Source organism: Pleurodeles waltl, chromosome 6 (assembly GCF_031143425.1).
Source record: "Pleurodeles waltl isolate 20211129_DDA chromosome 6, aPleWal1.hap1.20221129, whole genome shotgun sequence".
Taxonomy (NCBI): Eukaryota; Metazoa; Chordata; class Amphibia; order Caudata; family Salamandridae; genus Pleurodeles; species Pleurodeles waltl.
The window spans coordinates 898,188,229-898,202,380 of NC_090445.1; the positions used below are offsets into that span (position 1 = coordinate 898,188,229).

General features: G+C 40.4%; 1 protein-coding gene across 1 annotated transcript in view; it reads left to right on the top strand.

The window, feature by feature from the left end:
- The window catches only part of DOCK1 (dedicator of cytokinesis 1), a 1,072,828-nt gene that overhangs the window by 575,194 nt on the left and 483,482 nt on the right, over positions 1-14,152 (top strand). The window lies entirely within an intron of this gene.

Consider the following 14,152-nt stretch of genomic DNA (forward strand, 5'->3'; position numbering starts at 1 on the left):
AGCAAATTTCCAATTAGTCTTTTTTCCTAATTACAACACACAGTCTAAGTTCCATTTCTATCTTCCTAATGCTAGTGCGGATCCCACTGTCAGAAACACTGGTTCAGTGTGTTATTGGTATCTACAGTTCTGTCTAATCTCGACTGAACTTTAGGATGTCACAAGTCTCACCAGACTCTGTATCAGCAGTGAAGATGTCTTAGCTCACATACTTTACATTTAGCAAATTCCATAGTCTAGGAAGGTAGATTTTCAAATAAGAATAACCTCATGATACATAACCTCCTAGATACCTCATGACGTTTCATAGCTATTTCTCCTGAAACCCTTATATGAAAGCACCTAGGTTTAAACCATTATGCAGCATGTGTCACTCTGTATACGTCTTGAACTATTCCACAATATTCCATGCGTCAGTGTACTAAGTGCTTTGTAATGGCACCATTATTGATTCATGGAAGTGAGAACTCTTCAATGAAAGAAATTTAAGGTTTTGGATACTTAACTTAGCCGAAAACTAGGGGAATTAGAATATGAAAGCCAGACCCGAATAGTACTTCCCCAACCCTTTTTGCCTTTTATCAATTAGTTTTTTGTTGTTGCGCGTACTGCTCCTACCAGCATTATGTACCCATGATTCTTAGTTTTATGACTTGTCTATACTAAGAACCTTTACAAAACTTAATGCACAAGCAGCTGAATCTCTGCTGCTCTTATACGAAAACTTAACTAATTTGTATTCAGAAATCAGCCTACTAGCTTTTGGTTATTTTTTATTTAAATTCTTTTATTGGGTAAATTCAATGCAACACACAATAACATATTTGCATGAAATCGAGGTCAAAATCACTATGTGAAATAAGAGATTAAAAGAGATAGCATGGAGATACGAAATAGCACTGTGAGGCATCTAGCCATTGAGGATGAAAGAAAGGAAGCAACTAGGGGATAAAAGGTTATACATGAAGAACAGTTTAGGGTTTCAGGAACCTCTTTCCTAATCAGTCACCTGGTTACATCGTACCGGTGGCCTCATTTCTGTATCTGCTGACTTTCCAACCCTACCCACATATCTTGCACTTGCCACTGGAAATGCTACAACTTTGCCTCCTACAAAGAACTTTACTAATCAGGGGATCACTAATATGTAAGTTTCTCCTGAATTTACCTGGGAATAACTTCATGATATGTATGAACAGTGAGCATTTACAGACAAAACGGGCAGTGTTCTTCTCCATAAAGCCATCGCGTTTGCAATTTGTCACTTTTTTTATTTGGAACTGGGAGTTATTGCAAGCTTTATGTGACATGGTCTGAGGTAACGTTTTATGTGCTTCTTAGTTAATAGATACTGAGGGGCATATTTGAGCCTAGGTGGTGATCACACACATTTCAGTCCATCCATTTTCATTGCTGTCTGCTTCATAACATTTATGGCTATTAGTAGTTTTCTTTTCAGCAGTAGGTTACTCTGACTAAATGGGTCCATGGAAAGCACGTGAGCTCATAACATTGGCCAAATTCAGTTTATTGTCTAGATTGTGCTTTCTCTCAGTCCCACAGATAGTTATTTATTCTTTCTAATTTAAATGAGACAGCAATATATTGCTTGCTTTCATGTGCTGCTTTGAGGTTTTCCAAAGTTATACCAGCGCACGTGCTGCTCAAAAACCACCCTTTATTTGATCCCACCTACACGGCTATGCAATCAAGTTTGCAAGGGCTGAAACATATTAGTGCCGTATTTTGTTAAAATTGTCTGGATCACTCACACCACTCTGCTGATGTTTCTCATTCTTTTCATCGTGTTGAATTCTGACCACTTGTTGCGAAAAAGGGTAATATTATCACCCTTTCAAATCAAAATTCATTCCTGTAGAATGTTTTGATGATGCCCTGAAACATCATACCATTGCATGAATAATTTTACCGGGTTAGTCATGTAGTTGGTTCCTGTGACCTCTTGTTGAAGAGGAAGGCACACTCTTTCATACGGATGAAGATAGAGTCCTCTGAATTGAGTACAGTTGAGCATCACTGGAACATTGGTGTCTTGGATGCCAGGAATATGGTATGTTTTTAAAAGGTATAGTTCTATTGTGAATGTTGAAAAGCACATATTTGAGACTGTTTCCGGGAAAAATAGAAGTGTACTTCTCATTCTCTTTGAAGCATACTTACAATGCTGTCTCTGGCAGAGGGTCACTTATTGTGTCTCAGTTTAGGTTAGTTGTTGTTTTCCTCAGTTAGGCTCACAGTAGCTTCTCATTGAACAAGTTGAATTCTAATGCAAAAAACTAGAAAAAGTATCGCCCAAAGCGTATTTCCTTGAAGTATTCTTTGCATGACATATGGAAAAAAGTTTAACACATCACCTATCTACTTCAGTATAGTTGTATTAGACTAGCAATAATGCACTCTCATTTTCTACACACTAGAGATTTTACGTAGACACTGATGCCAGTCTGGATTAAGCTAATGGTCCTGTTTGATGCCTGATCTAATATGAACCCATTCTTATTGAGAGTACTACAATTTCATTTTTTAAATACTCTGAGTACTTGAATGGTGCACACCCAATCAGATTGCCAGATAATTAAATAAAGTGTTGTATTGTAGCTGCTTTTCGGTTGCCAAGTATGATAGACTAAAGTGAGAGTAAAACTTATAGAAAAGGCAAAAACATTCCTTAAATGCATTTCACTTTTTGTTTTTAATACATTTATAATACTGTAGTGTCTGCTAGAGATTTTTAATGTGTATATCCCATAATGAGATAACTCTAGAATGCATCCCTTTTAAAAAGAATTGTTGGGCAGCTGAAGCTGGGACCAGGATGGATGGGGTGCCTAATAAATTAATCTCAACGTACCTGCCTACAAGAGGTGTTCTTGGAGTGAGCCAGTTCTATAAGTACAAACCATAAACAGTAAGCAGTATCAACAATACATTACTACTAAATGACTTTAAAAGATAGTAATATCAATTCAGTATTTGAATCATTCTACAATAAGATTAATAATATAAACCGACTCCTTAAAAACCACAAAATATTGCCTCTCAGTTCCAGGTTAAAACAACAGAAATGTCTGGCAAGCTTAAATTTGGTATTCAATCAGAGCATTTAAATATTCTTCCTTAAGAACTGATAGTATGTTAACACAGCTTCTGGGCATTTTCGATCTCAATATTGCGCAACCTGCAAAGGTGAAAATCTACTGGAATACCATCACTCGTACATAAAATGTTATATGGACCAAATATTAACCTTATTAGTAATGGACAAGTGGAAACCAAGTATTCCAAATGGAATTTGGTTATGCAAGAAAATAAATAACACAAGGTTCTCAAATGAGTGTTTTAGTGTGGTTCAAAAGTTAATTACTGTGAGACTACATCAATAACAATACATCATTAAATTAGATTTATCTAAAATGTTATTCTGTATGACTTTTATGTGATTCATCAGAAGAAGTGTTTAAACATACTTTTATCTTGTTTTCATATGTCTTTGAACTTATTAATCATTCTGATGCTCCTTGCACCATTTGTCCAACGAATCTGTGTCACCATTCCATCTTTATTTAAGATTGTGCTACATGGGATAGCTGTGTTAAATCATCCTAGCTTTCCCTATAACTGTCAACACAGATCCACCTTCTTCCTTCTCATTTAAAGGTGTGTTGTTACTGATATTGTCGCAAGGTAATTCACGAACGATCTATACTAAAGCACTCCTTTAAGAAACTTGACCTATCCAATCAAAACCTTAGACACGCTCCTATCCTCCATACACTTGATTGATTCTTCTTAACGGGCTCCAGGTGATTGAAATCAGACACTGGCGACACTGGCTATCCCATTTACTTCAGTGGCCTCTTAAATGCTGATTTGTACTAGCATTGTTGACTTATTAGGATAGCTATGCCCAGAAATTCTGTTAAATGTAATTGTGCATAATATAGTCAATCTTCAAGACCCTTTGAATGTGCCATCAGCAAGCTATCATAAGCACTGGCTAAATCATACAGTAGGAACAGAAAGTGACTAGTATACCAGTCTGTTTACTAAATCAAAATCAAATTCAGGGAGCAAGGGTGAATTGTAGTTTTCTTTTACTTAGGTTAAGCATTTCTGCAATGACCCATCCGAAATATCCAAATTCCTATTTTTCTGATTCCACCTGTTGCTGAACCATAACCTAAATGAGATATTGCAGGTGCAACAGGGGCTTATATAGTCCATCCACCTTATTTTTAAATCATATTAGATAAAACGTATATTGATAATCTTGCCAGCACAGTGCTCCCACTTGCATGCAGAGTAGGAGTGAGTGTGCAAAATTGATGTAATTTGCTTTTACGTAATTAAGAAAAGTTTTGGGAAAATTACATGAAACTTTATGTAATTACACAAAATGCAGATCTGCCATTTGGCAATAAATTGTTGTGTGAAATTAACCTCCTGTCAGTTTTTTGACATAAAGATGCATTTTGCACAAACATAGCATGAAATCACCCTTACTTTGAACAACATCTGTTCACGTTCTGGTTGGTTTCATTGTTCCTGTGCTGCAATAATATTGCTGTGATGGGCCTTGTAAATACCCAATTTGACGTAATTTTGAAACTGTATTTTAGGGTAAATTCCCCAAATTATATGAATTAAGACAACATCATCTAAATTTTGCCAGGCATGGTGTGGAGGCCAATGTTTCATCTTGGAAGATGGAAAGATGTTTGATCAAGTTTTATACAACTCAACCAGAACTTGAAATCAAAACTCTTCCTACTAAAAACTGTCACTTTTGTTTTAGAATGATTGATCGTCAAGCGGTTGTCTTGACAGTACTCCAAAATTTACAAAGTAAATATTGCAGCAGGAAAGTAGTTTGACTTGGTAACAGAGTGTCATGTGCTTAATAAAGAACAGGATGTTGTGTGCCACCGAGCCTAGAAGCATGATTCTCTGTAAGTCTCGGATCTTCCTCAAAGTCAACAATGTGCAAATTAAAAAGTAACAGGGCAAGAGTGGCCTTTGCTTCAATCTACAGGTTTCAGCAATTTATGTGATTGTGTGTTCCCAGTCCCTGGCTCTACAAATCACTAACTTAAGCAAGTAGAGCAGCTAATCACCAAACAAATGTATAGACATGTCTATTTTTAGGTCTTGGTAGCTGTCTGTTGGAGACTTATTTTTTCCAATAGATTACATATGCACAGAGTGCTATTTATGTTGGCTCCTTGCTTATGGGTGGGTGGCTTTGCTGTATATCTCACTTCCCTGGTGCTTATTGTATGACTTTCCTCACCGTTCTTATGATTGTGTGGCCCAAGAGCATTTTGGGTTTACAGTGTCTTGATTGGTTGATGTATCTTTCAATAGCTGATGCATTGCAGTCAATGTGAGGAACATTTTGCCTCTACCTGTTAAACTGTCTTGTCTCATTTTGCCCCATTGTCCACTTATTTAACCCCCTTTGACTTTCCATCCCTTCCCCTCTTCTTCTTGCCCCACTACCCCTGGCTATTTTTTGGCCGTCTGCCGTGCTCTTAGTAGATGGCCATCTTAAATGTTTTTAGGCCATATCAAGATATCTGCCTATCCATGATGGCCTCTTTGAAGATGATTTTGAAAAAATAAAATACAGTGTTTTCAAAGATTGCCACCGATTGCCCTTTAGAGAAGTCCCTTTTTCCAAGCTATCGGGTAGGTACTCTCCTCTTTCCCACCATGCAACAGTTACTGCAACTATTTTCTTAGCATTTCCAAGTGTAGAGGTCCATTCTAAAAGCTTGTGAATACCCATAAACCTAAACTGTTTTTTCCTAGTCCATCTACTTTGCAGGGCCATCAATATACACCTTCAATGCTTACTCCCTCAATTTAGGGCAGTGAGAAACCTGCCAGACTATAAATCTGCGACAAACAATTTAGGATTCTAAGGCATTGCTTATGCTGATAATCAGGCCCTTTTTGTTCTCATCTAGGTTATACTGTGTGTGTAAAATGTTAAGTACTCTGAGCTCATAGACTCAACAAGCCCAGTGCAATTAGCTAATTCGTAGTTAAATACCCACTCCTAATTTCGGGATAAAAGGTAATTAGCAGCCATTATAGCATAGTCCTTCTGAAATATACTATTTTATACAATATTTTTAATGAGCTTCTCAGATAGACAAATTATACTTAATGTGCCATTCTGCATCATGAGGTTTAACATACCCCATTACTTTCTCTTCCCTTTTGTATTATTTACGTTTTTATTTGGTTTGCTTTTTTCGTCTAGGGTACGAATATTTATTTTTTTATTTTGAATATCGTTGAAAACTTGTTTCTTGTCATATTATAAATCTGATTGATGTCTTGCTGTGTTACCAGCATAAAGAAGTTGTGTCAGAATCAATTTAAATGCTACTCAGGCACTGCCATGGCAGAATAATAGCTTTGATTCTAATCTACTCTGCACTGACCAGTGGAGAGTACTTGAACGGAATGTTCCCTGAAATGCTATGAAAACCCTGTTAGCACAAATGAATTTTTATGCTTCCAGGGACCTGAATTACATGTATGCCAAATGGATTTCATGCCAGTTTTCAACACATTTTTGCAGTTTTTATTCTAACCTTTGCAACATATTATGATTGATGATTATAGAAACGTGACCTGGCTTGCAGTGTCACCTCATCTATTCCAGCAGCAGTAGCTGAGAAAATGATCTATCCACGGGTCAGAATAGCACTGAAGGGGCTCAAAAAGGAGAAAGTTAAACATTACTCTGTAAGTTTGTACTAATATAGGGCAGCATGTTACTTACTGATTTCAGTGCAGGTGTGTGATTCATGTCCATTGTTTCCAGCAGGAGCTTGTATTTCTTTAAGCACATAGGTGTCTTATGTGTACATTCACTCTTGTACACTGTTCTTTTCTGGAAAGTCTGAAATATTCGACTGGAATAGGTACGCGTTAGCCTTATTTACCGCCTGTGAAACTGGCTCTGGCTCACGTACAGGAGTCACTGTTTACATTGACACTCCATTGGCGATAATAGTCAACAAGGCGAAGCAGGCGTATTTAATAAATGAATGAGCCAAGTTTGCCTCAACAATCATTTTTGAATGATCTTGTTATCAAGCTATATACGATAAAAGATTATTTAACAAAGTTGAAGATTATACTTTTGTTTTCAGTAGAGCCTGCTGTAAACTTTTTTTTTAAATAAAGGCCTCTTAAACTAGGTGGTTTATTTGTGTTTTAAGTTGTGAAACAAATATTGTTGGCATCACAGCAAGTGAGGAGGGTCTGTAGGAGGAAGTACCCATCAAAATACGTTACTACAATTTGAATTCATCTGGATTCTACGTAAGTAGAGCAAAGGAGACAAAACAACGAAATGGAAACCAACGAAAGGTTTCACAATGTTTTCGTAAACGTTTCGTATAAGTTCAATTACAGTTAATATCATCTAACATCAGTAACATCCCCATCCTTCTTGCGTTTCTGCATCCTGCCTTTGCAATCGACTGAGGTCTGTTTACCAGCCTCCACATCCTGAGGAGTTGTTAAACTGACTAACCAACCCTTTTGTGCACATCACCCTGGTAACAAGAGTGAGGTTAGGCAGAGTAGACATCTGTACATAAGGACTGTAAGTGGTTGGAAAAGTACGCCCAGTCAATGTGGCCATCTCGTGTGAGTTGGAAGTTATTGCTGCACAGTTCTGTGTTTCTTTTCTCTTATCCGGGAAGGCTGGAAAAGTTAATTTCACACCTACTTCTGAACTTTGTTGCCATAGTGTTGTATCCTTTTGGTATGGGAATACCCATAATACCTCTAAGCTAGCGTGGCCAGTAATCTCCAACACTAAAAGTGTAAACACATTTCTCACTGATTTTGGGTGGTAATGTTATTTTGCTTATAGAAATGTTATCTTTAGCTGCCAGGTCAGTGGGGGCCTTCAAAGTCCAGTGTTTTCTTGTCCTTTATTTTCTTAATACTGGTTCAGTAGAACAAATTGTATCCAATGTCCCTCTTTCACGGGTTTGGCCTCGTCCAAGCCAGTGCTTAATTTGTAAATAAAAAGGTGACAGTGCCCAAAGCCCTCCTCTTAAACCCGCGGCTGCTACAATTAAATGTACGAACACAGAATACTGAGGCGACATAATCCTGAAGCCGTCTCTGGCCTCTTCAACCCATAAAAAGCCACTCCCTGCCCTTTCAGCTCACTACTGCAGCTTTCTACTTTCTCCCTTTGTGACGCTTTTTCGTTTTTCCCTTCTTCCGTCTTTCCCATATGTGTCTTTTGCTCGCAGCAAATGCTTGAGGCAGAAGAATAAGCCCCGGCCCTCAAAAATAAGTGCCGGTGCTCAGCACCGGAAACAACAAGCAAAAATTAAGCACTGGTCCCAGCTGTGTTTTCTCTCTGTTTGTCTCACTGAAATAATAGTCTACTAAACCGTACAACCCCACCTTTATACCCTAGTGAGGATTTCTTTTTCATGGAACTCTGTGGTTTGTTTATGCCTTTGAAAGGTTAATCTTGGGCTCTCTGAATGCCAGTGAGTTCTCAGGAATGTGTCTGCTATCTTGACCTAGAAATGTAGTAATTTTTTCTTTATTCATTTTCAGTATATCTATACAGAGCCTAAATGCTTTTTGAGGCAAATGACCCAAATAAAATAGGTATCGACTTGCAGAAAACGTAATGGTTCGAATTCAAGCAAAGACTGTGAGACAAGTAATTCCAGTCTACAGAAGATTGGTAACCAACTCCCCTGACACCTTTGACTATCCTTCCAAAATGCAGTTACTTAAAAAAAGATGGCTGAAAAGAAGGGTATGGATTGTTTCCCTTTTGCAAACTTCTCCTGCAGTTCACTCCCCGTTGGATGTCTTCCTTCCAGTGAATCTCACATAAGGACATAGTTTGTAGCATCTAGCATTATTATTCCCAGAAGCTCTCTGTTGACCTTTCTCTTTTTCAGTGTTGGTTTCTTCACTTTTTGATGTGACTTGACACCTGACCCTTAATGTAGCTATTCTTTTCATATCACCATGGGTTAGCTTTTATCTTTGCCCCTTATGCAAGTACTACATTCCAACCCTGCCCAATTTTCCTGTTCTTCCAGGTAATACTGGATCATCCTTCAGGTTGGCTTGTGATTGAGGATTCTCTGCTGGATTAGATGTATTGTGAATCTGTCTCGTCTGTTTCGACCACCCTATACTGCCTGATGTTCATCAGTTACGTCTAGATGAGTTAAAAGGCAGTTACCCTATTGCTATTCCCTTCTCTAGTCTGGACCTGTTTGTGCCTGGAATGATCGTTAGCCAGAGGCCCCATTTCTGCAATGACCCAATGCTCATTCCAAACAAGAAAGCAGAGGAAAATTCATCTTCAAAAGCATCTTGAAACAACTCATGTCTGATCGTTCTTACGTGAAGGGGCTGCTAACTTATTACAACTTACTAACTTTATATAACTATGCAGTACTTGCTTTAAGACAACATATATGTACAATTCTTAAATCAACCATCCTATAGACCATTTTTCTGTGTCGATTGCAAATAAGTGGTTATGGATGCAACATTTTTTCAAAGTCCTGAGTGAGTTCATGAAGCCTACCCGGTGCACTTCACCCATCCCTGCCTCCCAGCAACTGTGCAATATTTTGACTTATCACTTTGAATTAAAAATAGAGACTATAGAAACCTTGCTGACCGTTTACCAACCACTGATACTTTTGATGCCCTCTCCTCTATTCATAAGTCCTGAACTGCGCTGAAGCATCTTGAACCTATCACCCCGGATCTTGCTTTAGAAGAGGTGAACAAAATCAAATCAGGTTCTCCCTTAGACCTTTCTCCCTCTTACATTATTGTGACACTTGCTGACAAACTGTTTCCAGGTATCACAGCACTGTTTCACCTTTCTTTAAGCACTGCTACCGTACCTCAAGTGTGGAAAATAGTGCATGTAATACCCATTTTGGAAAAAATCAAATGTGGATCCCCATAAACCTGCTAACTATAGGCTGATATGTCTTCTCCTCAAACAACAGCAAAAGAGGGGCATATGTGGGAGATTCGGAGAAAAGACTCCTGGTCCCGTGTGTATGTCTCCCAATAATCAATAATGTGCATTGTTTTTAACCATGTCAGGGGTATTAATATCAGAATAAATAGCAATTTTTTTACCTCTAGGCATTGTTAACTACTCCTTATTCACGTTTTGACCGGTTGTACATCATTTTCAAAAGATCTCCGGCAAAGAGCCCCCTTGTGGGGCCTGTCAGGCATTGCAGCGCCGGCATGACGAAGAGCATAGCCCTATGATGAAGCATGTCACCGGAGGGTGAGTGAGGGCTCTTGCTTCAAACATATTGTTTTTCATTCATTTCAGAACCCATTGTTTTAAAGAAACCCTCCTGCTTTTTGGAACCGTGTGTACATTATTTTGATTTATTGATATGTCTTCTCCCCTATCTCAGCAAGGTGTTAGAATGCCTCGTCAATCAACAACCCTCTCATTGTTTGAAAACAAACTCCATCTTGGATCCCTCGCAATCAGGCTCCAGAGCTGCACATAATATAGAAACCGCATTGCTGGCAGTTCGAGACACCATCAGACTCTCATGATGAGTGCTTTCCATCTATGCCAGTGCTTTTAGATCTGTCTGCTTCTTTTGACACCATCTCACGTGTCATCATGGTCCAAAGAATTTCTGAAATTGGTGTCAAAGGTTGTGCCCTTGGCTGGTTTCAGGGCTTCCTCAGCAATCACACTCAAACCATGAACCTTGAACCTTTCAAATCTCTTGTCATTCCATTATACAAAGGAGTACTGCAGGGCTCCTCTTCGAGCCCTACGCTTTTCAACATATATGTTGCCCCACTGGCTCAAGTCGTAGGATCCTGCAGCCGGGCTGTCATCTCATATACATTTCTATGGGCCCTAATTCTGAGTCTACTAAACCCAAATTCATGGATTGTATAAAGAAAATTTAATCCTGGATGTCCCAGAAGTGTTTACAGCTCATTAGTGATAAGACAGAGCTTGTGCTGTTTGGGGAGACCTTTGACTGCTGGTTAGAGGACTGGTGGCCATCAGAACTAGGTACTTCACCTCAACCTAAAAAGGTGGTAAAGAACCTTGGCATCTTAATCAATGATAATCTGCCTATGAGAGAGCAAGTAGGCTTCACATGCAGGAGCTGTTTCGGCATTATGGGCACGCTGATAGGAGCATTTCAGTGGCTGCCTCTTCACACAAGAAGGACACTTACACAGGCTCTTGCGGTCAGCTGTGTGGACTATGGAAATGCCCTATTGGCAGCGGCAAATTAAACACTTTTGTAAAAATTACAAATGATACAGAACCCCGCAGCGAGTCTTGTCTGCAAACTTCTCACTCCATCTGAACCTACTCTAAGATCATTACATTGGCTTTCTATCAGGAAACAAGCCATCTTCAAGCTATTATGCCTGGTGTGTATTTCTTTGTCAGGCAACATAAATGTATTTCCAACATAAACCCGTTCCCTATTGCCCTGCCAGAAATTTGAGCTCTAAACATCAGCTCTTGCTCTCCCCTCGGAGCATTCGTTCTGTCAAGTATGGTGGCTGATCTTTTTCTTATCTATGCACACATCACTGGAATAAACTTCCGCTGCATATCTGTGCATGTCCTGACCTAGCCAGTTTTAAAAAAATTCTCAAAACTTGGCTTTTCTAACCATCCTCTTCTTTCTTTTTCTGTGTATGATTGGGGTGATTTGTGCACTATACTAAGTGGTGAATACATAGCATTAAGGCAGTATTGAAACGTTTTCAGCACTTTTTCTGTTATTCTATCCTAATGTATGATCCACTCTCTTGTACAAACTTTTGTAACTTCATATGGAGGCTGGGTGTAATCCACTGATCACTGGGTACCAATTCTGACAAACAATAAGCAAGTTCCCCCATTGGGTCTGTCTCATCTCAATAGCATTTACTGCTCCTGGTGTCAAAATAGCTACCTCCCTCTGGGTGCTTGCACACAAAACACTGCCTGTGGCATAGGTAAGTCACCCCTCTAGCAGGCCTTAAAGACCTAAGGCAGGGTGCACTATACCACAGGTGAAGGCATAGCTGCATAAGCAATATGCCCCTACAGTGTCTAAGTCCATTCTTAGACATTGTAAGTACAATTTGGCCATATTAAGTATTTGGTCTGGGAGTTTGTCAAAACGAATTCCACAGTTCCGTAATGGCTACACTGAATACTGGGAAGTTTGGCATCAAACTTCTCAGAATAATAAACGCACACTGATGCCAGTGTTGGATTTATTTAAAAAATGCACACAAAGGGCATCTTAGAGATGCCCCCTGTATTTTACCCAATGCTCTAGTTTAGGACTGACTGGTCTGTGCCATCTTGCCACTGAGAGATGGCACTTCCGATCCCATGGGGTGAGGGCCTTTGTGCTTTCTGGGGCCAGAAACAAAGCCTGCACTGGGTGGAGATGTTTCACACCTCCCCACTGCAGGAACTGTAACACCTAATGGTGAGCCTCAAAGGCCCAGGCTTCATGTTACAATATTCCAGAGCACTACAGCTAGTGGAGATGGCCAGCCCCCTGACAAAGCCCCACCTTTGGCGGCAAGTCCGGAGGAATAATTAGGAAAAACAATGAGGAGTCACCTCCTCAGCCAGGACCACCCCTAAGGTGTCCAGAGCTGAAGTGACCCCCTCCTTTAGACTCTTTAAACTTGGTTTGGAGGGTAGGGACCAATAGGGATAGGAATGTGGCCCCCTCCCCAAAGGGAGTGGACACAAGGAGGGTGTAGCCACCCACAGGGGCAAAGCCATTGGCTACTTCCCTCTGACCCCTAAAACGCCCCTAAATCTGGTATTTAAGGGCTCCCTGAATTAAGCTAGTCAGATTCCTGATGACTTTACAAGAACGAGAAGGACTGCTTAGCTGAAGCCCCAGCATAGAAGGAAAGGAGACAACAACTGACTTGGTCTCAGCCCTACTGGCCTGTCTCTTGCTTCAAAGAACCTGTAGAAGAAAAGTGAAGCATCCTGCAGGTCAGCAACTTCTGAAAAACCTCCAGAGGACTGTCTGCATCACAGAGGATCAAGAATTTCCATGCATATTGGCCCTGTCCTAAGAAGAACAGAGGAAACCTCTTCGGAAGGACTCCCACCTCACTCCAGAAGTGTGAGTCCTAACCACTCTGCACCCGACGCCCACAGCCCAGGTCCAGGTGGCCCAATCAACCAGAGAGGACCCCAGGCAATGGCGACCAAGTTCCTACCCTGGATTAACCTCTCTACCCCTCCATGATGATACCTGAGGAGGGAATCCCGAGGACCCCCCTGACCGCGACTGCCATGGACGAAAAGACCCGACGCCAAAGGACCCACTGCACCCGCAGCCCCCAGGCCTTGGAGACATTGACACCTGGTGCAGCGATGATCAACAGGCGGCCCTCTTCCCTTTCCGACTGGTGGTGTGCCTGAGACACCCCCCCGAACCTCGCCTGCAGCGCCTGTGTGGCCCCTGGGATACCCTCATAGAGTTTAATTGGAAACCCAATGCCCTGTTTGCACCCGGCTGCCCCAGTGCTGCTGAGGGTGTGGGATTGGTGCCTACTTGGGGCTCCTCCAGTGCTCCTTTAATATCCCCTGATCTGCCATCCGAGCCGTGGGTACTTACCTGCTGGCAGACTGAATTCCAAGTACCCCCGACTCCATAGGAGCCCACGTTAAAATTACTCAACTTTGACTGCTGCACACGGCCGGCCCGTGTAGCTGGTGGTGGGTGTTTAGGGTTGACTTAAACCCCCAACGGTGGACTACCTACAATCCGGAGACTTGAACTGTAAGTCATGTACTTACCTCTACAACTGTACAGTATTTTCTTCCCCCAAGAATTGTTCTGAAAATGCACTGTCAACTTTTAAAATCGATATTCTCTGTTTTCTTAAAAACTGTTTACTTGACCAAAGTGAAACAGTTACATTGATGTCTATGCTAAGTACTTACCTGCAACAGTATTTACTTCTGAACTGAGTCTTGTGGTTCTAGTAATAAAGTAACAAATATATATTTTTCTATATAAAATCCTATTGATCTGGAGTTAAGTCATTGAGTGTGTGTTTC